This window comes from Mustela erminea, chromosome 3, assembly GCF_009829155.1.
Source record: "Mustela erminea isolate mMusErm1 chromosome 3, mMusErm1.Pri, whole genome shotgun sequence".
Lineage (NCBI taxonomy): Eukaryota > Metazoa > Chordata > Mammalia > Carnivora > Mustelidae > Mustela > Mustela erminea.
The window spans coordinates 139,513,887-139,532,338 of record NC_045616.1 but is presented as its reverse complement, the minus strand read 5'-3'; the positions used below and the strand labels follow the sequence as shown (position 1 = coordinate 139,532,338).

Sequence of the window (18,452 nt, the reverse complement as noted above, 5' to 3'; positions counted from 1 at the left end):
TAGGAAGATGGCAGGTCACATGCAGATTTCAGGTACGAGACCCATCATTTCCTAACTGCATGGGAAACTGAGAAATCACCCTTCTGTGTGCCAAAAAGAGGAGGGAAAAGGTTTGGTGAATACCTAGCATCCTCTCCCACAAGACCCAAGTACATACTGGAAGGTATGTAGTCAGGCTGGCATTTTCTATCAGTGGGGAAAGATGGAATATGCTGTAAGTGGTGCTGAGGAACTGGATAGCTAGCTCAAAAAAAAAAAAAATGAAGCTGGATTCCCAATTCACTCCTTACAACAAAGTAAATTACAGTTGGATCAAATCTGAACAAAAAGAAAAGTATTAGAAAACACAGGAGAAAAAGGAGGCCCATTTATAAATCAGCCTGCCTACCCAGAAAGCTCAGAGATTGGTGAGAACTGTGTAGTACATTCACCTAAATACAGCCATCCCATGTTTCACAATCCTACTCCTTCCCTTTCACGGTTCTGACCCTATTTCTCCGTGGGACACCTGCCTGGCTCTGCATTAGGTTTCCACTGTAGCTCTGAAATTGTTCTGATTATATTTTGAGGCTAATTTTCACCCTCATCTGCCCTCTTGCTGCAAGAGATGACGGTCTAAGTAATTAAATTTGGCCATGAAAGCCTTCTAGCTTTTACAGCATGCCCTGAGTTGATAGTTGGCTTCCCCAATGTGCCTTCTCCAAAGCTTCCAGGAAAGTTAACAGAAGCCAGCCTCCACAGTCCTGAATCATTACCATTGCCCCATGTGGTTCAAGAGCAAGAATTTGTCCCTATCCTGTCCCTCCACTTGTACCTCATCCTAAACAATCATACATGAAAGTCTTGGGAAATGTGCTGCGACAGCATGCCATGGATCCTCACAACCTCTTTAAACCTGCAGTGAGATTCTTGTTGAATCTTGAACGGGGAATGAACCAATTCTCCAATTCCATTCTTGAGCCCCATCTTACTAGGGCCAAACCTGGTGCCATCTATTTCAGTGGAGGTCCTCCTGAAGCAGGTATTAAGGCAAGCATATGAGTGCCTGCGGTTTATCTGGGAGGTGAGATCAGGGTATGAGGGAGTAGGGAAAGTAGGAGGGAAGGTGGAAAAGTAAGTAAAGGTTATTTCAATGAGAAGATGACTGCTATAGTCAACCAGAGTTGCATTCCACTCAGGAATCAGCAAGGACATGGCTTAGAATTGCCTACTGAGGAAAAGGGATACTTGTGCATTTATCCACTGGTTCCCATTCCTCATATGTTGAAAGTTGCCTTGGAGAGCCTCCCTGGACAGCCCACCCTTGCATAAGCTCAGCAAACTCCTGTGGCACTGCACAATGCTGGATGCAGGAAGAGAAGAAGAAAGATCCAGGCACAAGTTAGGTGGCCAGAACATGCAGGAACTGCCCTCCATGGCTGCAGGTAAAGTTGGTGAGACATCTGCAGCATCTGCTACCAAAAGAATTAAGATGCCAATTTTCCCTATTTCTTTTTTAAAATTTTTATTGTTTTATGTTAGTCACCATAAAATACATCATTAGTTTTTGATGCAGTGTTCCAAGATTCATTGTTTATGTACAACACCCAGTGCTCCATGCAATATGTGCCCTCCTTAATACCCACCACCTGGCTCACAAATCCTCCCACTCCCCATCCCTCTGAAAACCTCAGTTTGTTTCTCAGACTTTACAGTCTCTCATGGTTCGTCTCCCCCTCTGATGTCCCCCCTTCACTTTTCCTTTCCTTCTCCTGATGTCCTCCATGTTTTGTTCCACAAGTAAGTGAAATCAGATGATAATTTACTTTCTCTGCTTGACTTATTTCACTGAGCATAATCTCCTCCAGTCCCATCCATGTTGATGCAAAAGTTGGGTATTCATCATTTCTGATGGCTGAATAATATGCCATTCTATATATGGACCACATCTTCTTCATCCATTCATCTGTTAAAGGGCATCTCGACTCTTTCCACAGTTTGGCTATTGTGGCCATTGCTGCTATGAACACTGGGGTACATACAGCCCTTCTTTTCACTACATCTGTATCTCTGGGATAAATACCCAGTAGTGCAATTGCTGCATCATAGGGTAGCTCTACTTTAATTTTTTGAGGAACCTCCACACTGCTTTCTAAAGTGGCCGAACCAACTTGCATTCCCACAGTGTAAGCGGGTTCCACTTTCACCACATCCTCTCCAACATTTGTTGTTTCCTGCCTTAACTTTCGCCATTCTAACTGGTATAAGATGGTATCTCAATGCAGTTTTGATTTGAATTTCCCTGATGGCTAATAATAATGAACATTTTTTCATGTGTCTTTAGCCATTTTTATATCTTCATTGTAGAAGTGTCTCCAATGTCTCCAAGTGTTCATGTCTTCTTTCCATTTTTTGACATGATTATCTGTTTTTTGGGTGTTGAGTTTAAGAAGTTCTTTATAGATCTTGGATACCAGCCTCTGATGAATGGGAGAATATCTTCTCCCATTTCATGGGTTGCCTCTTTGTTTTGTTGACTGTTTCCTTTGCTGTGCAGAAGTTATTGATCTTTATGAAGTCCCTATTTCTTTCTGACAATATTGAGCAGCATGGATTGTGTTGCTGAAGGTGTGGACAAACAGCACACTCACATACAATTGTTGAGAACGTGTAGGGGCAGTTGGAAAGGAGCTAGCAATCCTGAAGATGCATATACTTTTTGATCCAGGCCTTGGGAATTTCAGTTCTAGGAATGGATCCTGCAGATATCTGTGCACAGACTTCCATACAAGTACTTTCACTGTCATAGTCAAAGGTTGGGTGAAGGGCTCCTCAGCAGGACATGGGAAATTCTCGTACACTCACGCAATGTCACCCATAAGGAAAAGGAGGTTCCTCTCCTGGATACTGATACTAAACACTATTGGGTGGGAGCAGAAAATATAAAATGATTAACAGCATATACAATATATTATCATATTGTACATCTTGGGAAAGGAAAAGTGTGGGTACTTCATCCTGGTATGGATTGTATTCTTTATATGACTTTCTTTTTGTTCCTAGGGATTTGGGATACAGATGGAGGCTCTCACCAAATGATAGACTGTGAAAATGAATCTGATGAAAAGTGACAAATAATAACAGAGCACAGCAAAGTAAATAGATTGCAGCTAGACATCTATAAGTTGGTAGTTTTCCTGTCTTCCAGCAATAGACATTAGAAAATATAACGGAAAGAAATTCACAACAGAAACCTTAGGTGTAAAACACCTATGAATAAACATTCAAATATTCATTCAACATTGTATAATAAATATACAAGATCTTTACAGGAGAAAAGGTAAATGTTATAGTACATAGAAGAAACCCTAAGTAAATGGAGAATATTATTATCCATAGATAGGAATCTCAATATTTCATGATGCCAGATCTCTCAAAATTTATCCACGAAGACAGCACAATCCCCCAAATATCCCAATAATATTTAGTATATAGTTTGACAAGCTTATTCAAGAACTCATAAGAAAGGCTAGAAGTGTATGCATAACCTAGACAATTACAGGGAGGGGGGAAAATGATCAGGAATCTTTTAAATAAATGTTTATTTTCCCTAGTCATTACAGACATGTAAACAAAAATAAGATGTAGCTTTTCACTGCATTATTGACAAAAAATAAAAAATGTCGATAATACCAATCAAGAGTGTGAGGAAATGGTATTCTCCCACACAGCTAATGGAAATAAATTATTTCATGTTCTCTCAAAAACAACTTGGTGGTAGCCATGAAAATGTTAATTATTCATTTTCAGCGACCCAGTGATTCCATTTCTCTTTTTCTATCCTACGGAAACATTCAAGGTTACCTGAGCAGCTCAGTCAGTTAAGTGCCTTCAGTTCAGGTTGTGACCCCAGGGGCCTGGGATGGAGGCCATGTCACGCTCCCTGCTCAGTGGGGCGTCTGCTTCTCCCTCTGCCCCTCCTCCCTATGCTCTCCTCTCCTCTCACTCTCAAGTAAGTAAAATCTTAAAAAAAAATCAAAACATTAAACATGTATTGGAAATGGCATGCACAAAGATGTTCTTACCTGCATAGTTCGTAGTTACAGGGGAAAAAAAAGATAAAAAGACAACACCCAAATATCCACCAATACAGTAATAAATGGCTAAATAAACCATAATAAGTCTGTACTGTGAAATATTATGTAGTAATTTAAAAGAATGATACACGGATGCCTGGGTGGCTCAGTGGGTTAAGCCTCTACCTTTGGCTCAGGTCATGATCTCAGGGTCCTAGGATCGAGTCCCACATCGAGCTCTCTGCTCAGCGGGAAGCCTGCTTCCCTGCTCTCTCTCTCTCTGCCTGCCTCTCTGTCTACTTGTGATAAAAATAAAAGAATGATACAAATCGATATGTGCTGATATGAAAATAACTCCAAGGCATTAAGAATGAAATGCAAAGTTTAGAATAGTGTATTCAAATAACATTCCATTTATGAAAATATAAAACTCCCCAAAACAATATTGTATACATGTACAGGTACAAGTACCTGATCATACCTTTATTTTAAAAAAAGGATATTCACTGTCCAAGACAGTAGCCACTAAACACATGTGGCTATTCAAATTTGCATTTAAATTAGGTTTCACTTAGAATTCAGTTCCTTAGTTTCCCCAGCCATAATTAAATATCACAGATACAGACCACTTCCAGTATTGCAAAAGGTTCTATTGAAACACGTCTAGCCTCTTAATATCTCCAACTTTCCTCATCAAAGAGAGTCTATAAACCAGCATCAGCATCACCTTGTTAGAAATGCAGAAACTTGGATCCCTCCCTAGACTTGCTGAACGAAAATCAGCATTTTAGCAAGAACCCTGCATAATCTTTATGCCTAATAGGGCTTAAAAGCTCTATACTAGTCTTCAATAATCATCATTAGCATCATCATTCAAAAAGCATCATTATCACCAGTGTTGAGAAGCTCCTTTCACTATTCTCCCTTTGTACTCGGGGAGGACTTTTCTCGTATGTCTCTGGACACATTAGTTTTACTGTGACAAACGAACTTGTACACTTTTAATGTTTAAAACTGAGCATCATCTTTCCAGTGAAACAAAAAGAGAATTTAAAAATAAACAGGAACAAAATTATAAAAGAGAATGTCAATTCCAAATAAGACCTACAGGTTCTGCTGATTCTCGCATAGAGTGACAGGGTGCAAGACATCATTAAACAGAGAATTTTGTTTTAAAGGGGTCACCTTAAACTGCAAGGGTGTCCATTAAACATCACAGTAAACATGCCAAAGGAGAAGCCTCGTTGTCAAAATGCCCACTTAACCCACCCAAACATCTCAAAGCCACCGTTTGCTGACCTTGATGAAGACTTTTCATTAACAGAAGCTGAGCCATCACTCACTGATTATCAAGCAGTGGCATTTTTGCTTGAATTTTCTTAGTTAAGTGAGTTTGAATAATTTTAGGTGCTTATAGGATGAACCAATTTTTATTTTTAAAAAGGAGGTGAAGGACTGTACTCAGATTTACTAATTATTCCTACAGGATGGCTTCCCAATTGCAAGATATTATAAATACGATCTTTAAAAATAAATGCAGTAAATAAGGAGTAAATAAGGAGGTGCTTGAGGTCATTGAAAAAGGTTGGGAAGATGTCAAGCTGATACAGGAGCTAACATAATTGTATAAATATGTAATTGGGGGAAACAATGTCTCTTCCTTACCAAAAAAATCCAACTAATAAACATAAAAGGAATGAGAGAAATTTAAAAAACCACCACAAGGCAGACACCACCATATTGTTGCAGACTTGACCAACTGATGCTTGCAATCAGTCGTAAGTATTTGAGGAGAAATAAGATATTTCATAGTCTCAAAGTATCTGTTAAGATATTTGTCCATTACATAGAGAAAAAATTTACCCTTATTGTGGAGAATTACCACAGATACCACCTTAGCCAAGTGATCAAGTTTAACATTACCAATAATAAATCACATTGATATCATTATGCACTGAGATGGACACATTACTTTTGTGGCTGATAATCTTCCTAAAAATGTGAACTCCTAATCTGATCACAAGAAAACAGATGAACCCAAGTTGAAAGACACTTCATAAAACAATTATCAAGATTTTGGAAGACAAGGTCTGCACTTGGTTAATAGTATTTACTAATGCTGTTTTTCTAAGTTTGGTAATTGTATAATCGTTAATGGAATTGTGAAAATCAGAGGAAGCTACGAGAAAGACATATGTGAACTCTTTGGACTATTTCTGCAACTTTCCTCAAGTGAAAAATTATTTCAACAGGAAGAAAGAAAGGAACATGTGAGAAAAGGCATTGTTTTCAATACTCTTCATCTTTGTATTTGCTGTTTTCAACCATGCTAGGGTGCTTGCATCTTGCTGCTCTTCTTGGCAGCAGAAAATATGACATGCTGGGAAATTTTGCAGATGAGCCAATATAGTTCTCAGGCATACTGACCTCATTCCCCTACTTTCCAATCTCATATGAGCTAATCCACCTTAAAGGATTCTAGAGGAATAGGTTAGGTTGAAGTTGCCCGTGAAATGTTTGATTAAAATGGAATCGTGAAGCATAACAGTGAGGGAAATCAGTACTTAAACTTCAATTTAGGACTGAAATAGCCAAAACAATCCTGAAGAAGGACAGATACAGAAGATTCATACTTCCTGATTCCAAAACTTACTACAAAGCTATAGTCATCAAAACTGTGATACGGGCATTTAGTCAAGCATATAGACAAAAGGAATAGACGAGAGAACCCAGGAAAAAAGCCAAGCAAATATGGTCAGTCAATTTTTAGCAAAAGCGCCAAGACCATTAAATAGTGAAAGAGCATTCTTTTCAGAAAAAGTTGCTGAGAAAACTGGATATCCACATACAAAAGAATGAAGTTGGACCCTTACCATACCATACACACAAATTAACTCAAAGTAGATCAAAGACCTAAGCTTAAGAGCTATGACTATAAAACTCTTAGACAAAAATATTGGAGAAAATCTTTAAGACATTGCATTTGGCAGTAATTTCTTGCGTATGTCACCAAAAGCATAGGCCACAAAGGAAAAATAGATATACTGTACTTCATCAAAATTAAAACCTCTTGTGCATCAAAGAACATTTTCAAGGAAGTGAAAAGATAGCCCAACGAATAGAAGAAAATATTTGCAAATCATATATCTGATAAAGGATGAATATCTAGAATAAATAAATAATTCTCTGAAGAAGATATACAACTAGCCAATAAACACTTGAAAAGATGCTCAACATCGTCTGTCATTAGAGAAATGCAAATCAAAACCACAATGAGATAGCATTTCACAACCCTTAAGATGGCTACTGTTTTTTTAAAAATGAAAACAAATGTTGGAAAGGCTTTGGAGAAATTGGATCCTTCATTATATTCCTGGTGGGAATGTAAAAACGGTGCAGCCACTGTGACAAACAGTTTGGCAGTTCCTCCAAAAGTTAAACATGGGATTATCATATGGGCCAGCAATTTCATTCCTATGGAGATACTCACTAGAACTGAAAGGAGAGACCCAGGCACTTGCACACCAATATTCATTATAGTCTGTTCACTGTCATCAAAAAATGAAAACCGTAGTGTCCATCAATGATGAAAGGATAAACAAAATGTGGTATATATGTATAATAGGATATTATCCATCCATAACAAGGAATGACGCATGCTACAACATGGATAAAACTTGAATATATTATACTAAATAAAATAAACAAAGCACGAAAGGACACGTATTGCATGATCCTACTTCTATGAGGTACCTAGAATAGGCAAATTCTTAGAGACAGAAAGTAGAATAAAGGTTACTAGGGGCTGGAAGGAGGAGGCAAATAGGGAGCTGTTTAATGGGCACAAGAGTTTCTGTTTGGGGTGGTAAAAAAGAACTGGAAATGGATGGCCGGGATGGTTGCACAATATTGTGAATGCCCTTAGTAGCACAGAACTGTATCCTTAAAAATGGTCAAAATGGAAAGTTTCATGAGCCATTTATTTAAAAAAAAAAAACTCAATAAAAGCATTTGATTTGAAAAAATATATGTATGGGGTGCCTGGGTGGCTCAGTTGGTTAAGTAAGTGGCTGACTCTCAGTTTCAGCTCAGGTCATAATCTCAGGATCATAGGATCGAGCCCCGCATAGGGCCCAGCACTCAGTGCAGAGTCGGCTTAAGACTCTGCCTCTGCCTCCCTCTTCTACTCCCCCTACTCACACACACTCTCTCTCTCTCTCTAAAATAAATATATAAATCTTTTTTAAAAAGAAGTATATATGTATAATCACAGTAATTAACAACTGTAAGTAGATATTTTTCTCTCTTGTCTACCTCTCCCAAAGTTTATATAGTCTAATTGTCAAAAAAAAACATTTTGACAACTTGTCATTGAGAAATGAGGGATCTCCTAGGTATAGTCGGTGTTACCTGTAAGTGTGTGTATGTAATGGGAAATGGAAGAATAAAGAAGAGGGCGCTACTTCTTCATACTGAAAGATCATCCTTTTGGCTTGCCCTAGAAAATCAACACTGCCATGAGATACTTTGGCTGCAGACTGACCAGGAGATTAAGTAGAGAAAGCCTACATTACCAACATCACAAATGAAGGCGAGGATATCACTGCAGATTCCTTAAAAAAAAAAAAAAAAAAGAACTTACGAAATGATACATAAAGAAATAGAAATCTGAGTAACTCTATTTTTAAAGCTGAAATGTTAATCAAACATCTTCCTACAAAGAAAACTGCAAAGCCAGATGGCTTCCTTTGGGAATTCTCTCAAACATTTAAGAAGGAAATAATACTAATCTTACATGAACTTTTTCATAAAATAGAAACTGTTTCCAACTCATTTAAGTCAGTTTAACCCTGTCAAAAATTTGACAAGAGACACTACAAGAAAATTAGAGACCAACGTCTCTCACGATGCAACAATCTTTCACAAAATATTAGCAACTTGAAAGCAGCAACATGAATTACATCATAATTAAGTGGGATTATTCCAGGAATGCAAGGTTGCCTTAACATTTGAAAATATATTTATGCTATTTGCCACATTAACAGAACAAAGGAGAAAAGCTATATGACTATATCAATAAATGCAAAAAAAAATTGCCTCTTACAAAATCCAATAGCCATCGTGATTTTAAAACAAAACTTCTCTGCAAACTAGGACTAGCAGGGGACTTCTTGTTAAAGGCATCTAGGAAGGACTTGAAGATAATACCGTACTTGCTGGTGGGATATTGAATACTTCTTCCCCCAAGAGAGTGAACAAGGATAAATATTTACTTGTACCACTTCCATCAATATTCTCCTGGAGGTCCTGTCCAGTGTGAAAGGGTAAGACAAAGATATAAAGGTCATGCATATTATAAAGGAAAAATAAAACCATCAGTATTTTTTAAAAGCCTTAAATTTTGCAAAATTTGAGGAAATTTAACAAAAGCTATGTAAAGCTTCTACAATGAAAACTGTACTACATTACTGCCAAGACTTACACTGCAATTTAATGACTGCTAATTTATTGAAATACTTTATAAGGAGATTCTGCTGGCGTTTTAATGTTTTGATAAAGCTTTCTTCAAGCCAGGCAGAAGCCTTATATGGGCCCTGGAAAGATTTGCATTACCACTGGTTAGTAAAAATTTTACAACAGAAAAATAAGTCTGCAATTACTGTGTTCTTCCTCATTCTACCTGGATAATATTGATGTACCATTCCCATAACACACTTCATGTGACATTTCAGAAAGGGCGGGTGGAAAGCGCTATTGAAAACCCAAATTTTTTTTTAAACATTTTATTTTATTTTATTTTTTCATTGTTCCAAGAGTCATTGTTTATGCACCACAACCAGTGTTCCATGAATACGTGTCCTCCTTAATACCCACGACCAGGCTCACCCAACCCCCTACCTCCCTCCATTCCCAAACCCTCAGTTGAGTCCATAGTCTCTCATGGTTTGTCTCCCCTTCCACTGTGCGCCGCCACTGGCAGGATTTCTAATGCATTGTTTAGTTTGCAGACATTGGCAAAAGAGGTGTTTTGTCTTTGGTGTTTTTTTTCCTGTTTATCAATTCCAAGTTATGAACAAGGGCAGAGAAACAGTTCAATATCTTGACCATTTGACTGAAACGTAAAAAGGACCATATTTTCATCCTCCTCAAAAAATGAGATTCTGTGGTATACAGAGTAATGCCCCCCCCAAAAGAGATTTTCATCCTAATCTCCAAACCCTGTGAATATGTTACATAGAAACAGAGAAGTAAAATTGCTGATAGAATGAAGTTTGCTAATCAACTGATTTTGAGACGAGGAGACTATCCTGGAATATTCAGGCGGGCCCTATGTAATCACCAGGGTGCTTATAAGTGAAAGAGGAGAGGCAGTGTCCGATTTATAGTGAGAATACTCAAATGGCCTTTGCTGGCTCTGGAGTGGGAGGTGGCCACCAGCCAAGGAATTCAGGCAGCTTTCAGAGTGTGGAAAAGGTAAGAAAACAGAGAGTTCTCTAGGGATTTGAAGGAACATGGCCCAGCTGACACCTTGGTTTTAGCCCACTGAGATATGTTACAAACTCATGACCTCCAAGATTAGAAAATAACAAATGTGTGTTGTTTTTAAGCCACTAGATTTGTGGTAATTTGTGACAGAAGCGATAGGAATGGACTACAGGCTCTTTCCTGTTAAGTCACGCAATTGAGCTGTTGGGACACAAGGTGGCACTAGATCACCAGATTTATCAAAAAAGCCCTTCGTTTTGTAATTCTGTATTACTAAGGGCCATGGTAAAATTTTCTTGAAATAAATTTTTAAAAATCATCTCCTCACATTTGCATGGAAGTATCTTAGATATTGTTAGTAAATCCAGTAAATTGGCTTTGGTGAGTTTTTAAGTTGATTTCTGGCAATGATTTTTTTTTTTAATCTAGAAAGATGAACTATAAATAAAAAGAAGTTCCTAGAACACGTCACAAACATGAGAACTTTTTTATTCCCAGCATCTTGAATATTGACAACAGCCCATAGCAGACACCCAATAAGTTATCATTAAATGAAAGAACATCTCACGTCCAAATTGCCTATATAAATTGTCAAGTCTTTTCTCACATTAACCTGAATAGTCTGGAACTTGAAGAAAATCCTTTTGTTCGAGAATTTCAAATGTAGTTCTATTCATAGAGCACTCCTTTATTCAAAGATGCTTACAATGCATTCTTCTTTGTGCTAGAAATGAAACAGCCATTCCCTGTTCTATAAGCCCTCTCTGCCCTCCCCCCTGGCTGAGCTGGCGTGTCCAGTTCGAACTCAACAGCCTCAGGCTTCTCATTTTCTGCCCAGTGTGTGCAGGTGACTTTAGGGGAATGAGTGGTCAGGGCAACAAGGGGCCAGAAGTTAGTCACCTTGCAAGGCAGAGGTACTGGGTACTCTGCATCTTTCTGTGCCCTTGGAGGCTTTGTGCCTGCAGCTCCCTTTGCCGAGGGCATTAGACTCTCTCCTTCAGCTTGTCTGACCTCCCAAGTCAAAGCAAAGTGTTCTCTTTGGAGAATTTTTCCCAGTGTATGTTGTGTCCAGACACCCTGCAAATTCTGAGTCCTCTCTATTCTCCTAATACTTTGCTCTTTCCCTTTTCATATTGTTTTATACCTCATTGTGTGAAGTGGCACCAGACTGTAATTTCCCTGTAGTAAAGGTTCTATTTTATTATATTTTGTGTTCTCAACACCCAGCCAATATTGGTAACAAAGGAGATGGCTTTGGAAAGAGGAAAGAAGGAAGACCTCTCTTCCTTCTTTGAAGGAAAGAGGGAAGATAGAAGGAAGGCTGCTCCATCATTGGGCTCAGACTGCAGACGGGTACAATATCTGTTGTTGATTTCTTAGCATTTAAATATGGGTGTGTGCACGTACGTTTAATCCAGAAGAAAGAAGTAATCAGGAGTACATTCATCCTTTGAGTATAATTTCCATTTGCCAACTCTTGGGGTAGTAACTATAATGAGGCCTAATATCAATGTTGTCTTTACTCTTTTTTGAGAGATAAGGAAGGAATTTGAATGGAAATTATAATGTTTTTCTTCAAAGGCAAATGATTTGCCACTCTTTAATTTGATAAAGTTCTTTATGCTTCAAATACAGACTTTTAAATATTAATAAACCTCAGAAAGCAGGAATCAAATCCTCAACCCTTCATGAATTAATTATCACAATTTTAAAAATCCAATTTTACAACGCAAATCATAAAGTGCAAAGTGGATTTCCCAAATTATATCTTCTTTTTTGGTATTAATTCACATGATTAAATAAAATTTTATGCATGTTAAATTGAGTATTAATACTATAATTTGAAGTTTCCTATTTTTTGGTATTACATATTTTCAAAACCACATTTTTTTGCTTTCAATAAAATGACTATAATTATCATTAAATCAATTTTTATTGTTTATCAGTATATTATGTTTGAATAGTATAAAAGATCAAATATTACTAAAAGTAATTTTTACAAAAGAGTCCCTTCTCTTTACCTTCCAATCCCATCATCCCTTAAGTACACAATTTCAGTTTTTTAGCTATTTTCTCTGATTTTTCCTTTATATTTCTAAATAATTTGTATATATTACTATCCATCAATTCATCTGATTAGACTTACCCATTGATTTACAACTACAGATAATAAGGATTTTAATTCATTTATATCTCTTCTTTCCCTTCATTATCATCTAGCTTTTCTGCCATTTTCTTTTTTTTTTTTTTAAGATTTTATTTATTTATTTGACACTCAGAGATCACAAGTAGACAGAGAGGCAGGCAGAGAGAGAGAGAGGAGGAAGCAGGCTCCCCGCTGAACAGAGAGCACGATACAGGGCTTGATCCCAGGACCCTGGGATCATGACCTGAGCCGAAGGCAGAGGCTTTAACCCACTGAGCCACTCAGGCACCCCTTTTCTGTCATTTTCAGTGTGAGTTTATTTTAAAAATTTTTTTTAATTAACATATAATGTATTATTTGTTTCAAGGGCCTTCCAACATCTTCTCAATAAAATTATATCTCAAGTATCTGTTAAATCTATACTCAGTGTTTTCATAATTTTGACCATGTATATGTAGCATGTGGTTAAAACAGTGATTACATTCCTTTCTTTTTTTTTTTTTTAAGATTTTATTTATTTATTTGACAGAGAGCGAGATCACAAGTAGGCAGAGAGGCAGGCAGAGAGTGAGAGAGGAGGAAGCAGGCTCCCTGCTGAGCAGAGAGCCCGATGTGGGGCTCGATCCCAGAACCCTGGGATCATGACCTGAGCCAAAGGCAGAGGCTTTAACCCACTGAATTACATTCCTGATTACATTCCTTTCTTACATAACTTTTTTTTTTTTAAGATTTTATTTATTTATTTGACAGAGAGAAATCACAAGTAGATGGAGAGGCAGGCAGAGAGAGAGAGAGAGGGAAGCAGGCTCCCTGCTGAGCAGAGAGCCCGATGCGGGACTCGATCCCAGGACCCTGAGATCATGACCTGAGCCGAAGGCAGCGGCTTAACCCACTGAGCCACCCAGGTGCCCTTACATAACTTTTTTTGTCTTAAAGTTACTAATTGCCTCATTTTAAGACCTTTTCTTAATTTTCTTTGAACAACTGACTAAATATTCCCACATTCTCAACAGCTCTATAAAATGTCTCTCAATCCAGTTTTATACAAAACATGTTAGGTGCTTGAAGAATTAGACCCTTGCCTTCTACCTCCCACACCTGTCCACTCCAGTCCCAGGTCCCGAGAGTCCCCGTAGTACCTCACCCTGCTGGTCTGGTCTGGATAGTTCCTCTGTGGGTGCTCGGCTCCTCTTCTGTTGGATCTTCTATTTGCCACCACCCTAGGAATTCTCTTTGTCTTCAGTGGATCCCGTCTGCTCAGTCCCGTGTATTCCCACATCCCCGTATCCTTTTTCTAAGTTGAGCTCTTTTGTGTGAGTGTGTGTTTGTGTCTTGCATTTATCCACACTTGAGCACATCCTCAGATAGCTTCCAAAGAAAGATGATTGGGAAGCACATTTTATGAGGCTCTGTGTGTGTCGAAATTGTCTCTTTTCTACCCTCGCACTTGATGGAGAGTTTGGCTAAATATAGAATTCTTGGCTTAAAATAGCTTAAAAATAAATTTGAGGGTCTAGCTCGATTATCTTCTACCCCCCATTTGAGAAGTCTGACGCCATTCTTATGCACAGTCTTCTATCCATTATGTGTCTCACCATCCTCCCCACCCCCTCGATCCCTACCAGAGACTTCTAGAGTACTCTGTTTGTTACCAGTGTTTGAAATTTCACGATAATGAATCTTTTGTTGTTTTTTTTTTTTATTATTGGTTGGGGAATTTGTTTGCTTTTGTTTTTTGTCTTTTATTCAATGGCTGGATACCCAAAGGGCCTTTCTGAGAAGAAGCTCGTGTTCTTCAGCTCTGGAAAATTCTTTTATGTTATTTTGTTTATTTATTCTTTTCTCATTCTTTTCTCTTCTTTCTGGAGCTCCTATCGCTTAGCTGTTAGGCCTCCTTGATCAACTATCTAATTTCTTAGGTTTTCTTTCTTATTGTCCAGTTACTCACCATTTTACTCTACATTTTGGATTCCCTAACCATGTCCTCCACTTTTCTACTCAGTTTTTCATTTCCGCCCTCCAATTCTTATTTTTCTAGTGTTGTTGTTCTCTTCCAAATATTCTTTTTAAACTGTCACCTTGTTCCTCATGGATGGATGTATACCATCTCTTATTTCTCTGAGGACAGTAATGACTTTTTTCCTGTTTCTTCTCCCTCCATAGTTCGTTTCTCTGAGTTCCTTTTTTAAAACCAGTTTATTGGGATATAATTCTTCTGTCATTAAATTCCCCCATGTTAAGGGTCTAATTCACTGATGTTGGGTGTATTCATTAAATCATTCCACCATCTCTACAATCCAGTTTTAGAATATTTCCACCACCCCGAAGAGATCTCACGGACCCATTTGCAATTCATCTCCATTCCCAACTAGTCCCAATCGGCCAATAATCTGCTGTCTTTATACATTTGTTTTTTCTAGACATTTTGTATAAATAGAATCGTACAAGATACGATCTTCTGTGTCTGCTTTCTTTCACTGCACATGCCGGGTTTGAAGGCTACCCTTGCTGCAGCACGCATCCTCTGTCCATTCCTTTTTTTATTGCTGAAGAGTATTCCGGGTATGAATGTACCCCCGTTTTGTCATTCACCCATTGACGATAATTTGGGTTGTTTCCACTAAAGGGGAATTATAAACATCCTCTTGTTATTTTAATATTTTATGTTGAGCTCCATGTTTCACCATTTAGAGGGGTTTTACCAAATAAATGCACTCCCTTGCAGTTTGTTCATCCTTAGGCCAAAAAGGTTATTTGGAAACTGTATGTGTCCATGAAGGGAGGTGGCACAGTGGGGGCTTCATTGTTAATTCTCGATTTTTTAAAAATTTATTTATCAGAGAGAGATCACAAGTAAGCAGAGAGGCAGACAGAGAGAGAGGGGGAAGCAGGCTCCCTGCTGAGCAGAGAACCTGATGTGGGGCTTGATCCCAGGATGCTGGGATCATGACCTAAGCCAAAGGCAGAGGCTTTAACCCACTGAGCCACCCAGGCACCCCATTCATTGTTAATTCTTTGAGGAAATTCTCTTGTCCGTGTTTTTCATTCCTTTCTCTTGGACTGATAGAATTTTTCAGAGGCGACGACTCTCCTCATGCCTTGGCTGGAGGATATAATCCTAGCTTCCAGCGTTTCAGGAATTGAGAGGAAGGAGAAGGCTTAGATGTCACAAATTTTAGGACAAAAACTTTTTTTGATGCCCCATTTTCAGTAAGAGATCCCGTGCCTCCTTTGACTGTGCTTTGTGTACCTGAGTCCCGAGACCCTTTGTTTTCTTTCTCTTCTGCGGGGCTGGCTGCTCAGAGCAGATGAGATCTGGAGAGGCTAGTTTCTAAAAAGACTTTGAAACAATCTCTCTATTTTTAGCCCGACCATTATCTCTCCTTCTCGCCTATTTCCACAGCTAACGGGTGCCCATTTCTGAGCCTGGGGGTTTTACAGTGTAAAGTAGGTTACCTCTCTGCTTTACCCACTGGCCCGTTTAGGATTAGCTTTCCTGGCTCCACTAATCCATCGACCGCTTTTCCATTTACTTTGCAGCGTCCAAAATGTTACTGCTATTGTTTTCGTTCCTAGTCCCCTAGGTCTGTGCCTCTATAAAAGTCCTTCTGTTCTCATTCTCAGAGCATTTTCGTTCTGAGTACTTATTCGACCAGCCATATTTAATGAGAATCTCCACTTAATTCGGTAATGAAAAATACAACTTCCAATTTCAAATAATGTATATAAATACATTGCCCTCAAAGAAGTGCAGCATGACCCACCACTCCTTCAATGTGTGTTCCACACAGTGACTTCTTTTCAAGAGTCCAGAATGCAAAGGGACGGGGAAGATTAGCCTCGTGATGGAGAAACCTGCCAAACACTTCCTCAGCCAGGTGACCAACGTCAGGGTTAACAGTGTAAGTCATGTTCGTAGTGTCTACCCTGCATATGATGTGAGGAGCATGGCACTTCACCTTTGTGGTCTCCCTTCCCTGAACCCATGATCCCAGTATAATCATGAGAAAAACGTGTGACAAATCCCAACAAAGGGACAACTACAAAATACATGACCAGTACTTCTCAAAACTGTCGAAGTCCCCCAAAATGAGGAAAGTCTGAAGAGCTGTCACAGCCAGGGGGCGCCTAAGGAAACATGACAAATGAATGGAATGAGGTAACCTGGACAGGATCTGGAAACAGAAAAAGAACATTGGGCAAAAACTAAGGCAATCTGAATATTGAATGAGCTTTAGGTAACAGGAATGTATCAATATTAGGTTAATTGTGACAGAAGTACTACACCAGTAGGGAAACCGGGTGGCTGTGGGGTCCATGGCAACTCTCTACTATCTCCACAACTTCTCTGTAAATCTAAAATTATTCTTTTAAAAAGTTTATTTAAAAAAATTAAGCCTCTCTCATTTTTCCTTTGACTGTTTATTGATACCTTCATGCCAGCTGAAATGTGCCACGATTTGGCCCAATTCTACCTCCCACTAAAATTACCAGCCAGCTATTCTAACTTGTGTATTGGAATAGTTTGTTCATTCTCTTTTATAAATGTTTATTGACAACATACCATGTTGCAGGAAATATACGTGGTGCTGGGGCTACAGAGATTAATAAAATACGATTCCTGTCCCACAAGACATTCATGTCCTGGGAATACAGACTGACACAAAATATTTTTCGTATTCTTCTTCGCGAGAAACATACCATGAATACATTTTGCTATTTGTATTAAGAATATGAAAAAAATAAAGCTGAAATTCTCTAGTTCTTAAAAACTTTAGTTTAGGTGAGATGTGGAATCTCTTAGAATTATATCATCAGTTAAGAAACATTCAAGAAGGAGCACCTGGGTGGCTCAGTCGGTTAAGTGACTACCTTCAGCTCAGATCATGATCCCAGGGTCCTGGGATCGAGCCCCACATCGGGCTCCCTGCTGAGCAGGGAGCCTGCTTCCCCCTCTCCCTCTACCTGCTGCTCCCTGACCCCTTGTATTCTGTCAAATAAATTTAAAAAAATCTTTTTTAAAAAAACAGGAAAAAATGCAAGAATAATTAAATATCTGGTGGAGAAGGCGTGTTGACAATGGAGAAGCAGGACTTCCTACATTTTGACATGACCACACATCATCCCCTCACCAACAACAATATTAAGCAGCGCCTCATCAAGAAGGTTCAGGAAGCTGTTCTTGACAAATGGGTGAATGACCCTCACCCCGCATGGACAAGCGCTAGCTGGTCCTCATTTACCTAGCGCACGCCTCCGACGTCCTGGAGAATGCCTTCGCTCCCCTTCTGGACGAGCAGTACGATTTAGCCACCAAGAGAGTGCGGCAGCTCCTAGACTTAGATCCTGAAGTGGAATGTCGGAAGGCCAACCCCAGTGAGGTCCCGTGGGCAGTGGTGGCCGCGTTCACCCAGTGGCGGTGCAGAGTGAGGTATTCGCCTTTCAGGAAAGTCGCTGGCTTCAACTCCATTGACTACTGATTTTTTGTAATTCGTACTGTACCACACTATAGTTGGTTTTTGTTTTATATAATAATGGGTAGATTTTCTGGGTTTGTGTGTGAATGCAAGAAACTGCTGGTATGAGACACCTTTCTGCTTAGGGTTAGAGAAAGAAGTTTTACTGTAATTGGCATTTCATCCCTTGTTGATTTCAAGAGCATTGCCATTCTCACCATAAGAGGTTGGATTTCTGTTATGTTTGCTTTCAAACTACCTCCAGTTCTACACCCATGTCTTTTTTGTTATTTTAATTTTGTTTGGTAA

General features: G+C 38.8%; 1 pseudogene; it reads left to right on the top strand.

Annotated features, from left to right (window-relative positions):
* The first annotated feature begins 17,760 nt into the window (after positions 1 to 17,760).
* LOC116587259 lies at positions 17,761 to 18,167 on the top strand (annotated as a pseudogene).
* Positions 18,168 to 18,452: the final 285 nt, after the last annotated feature.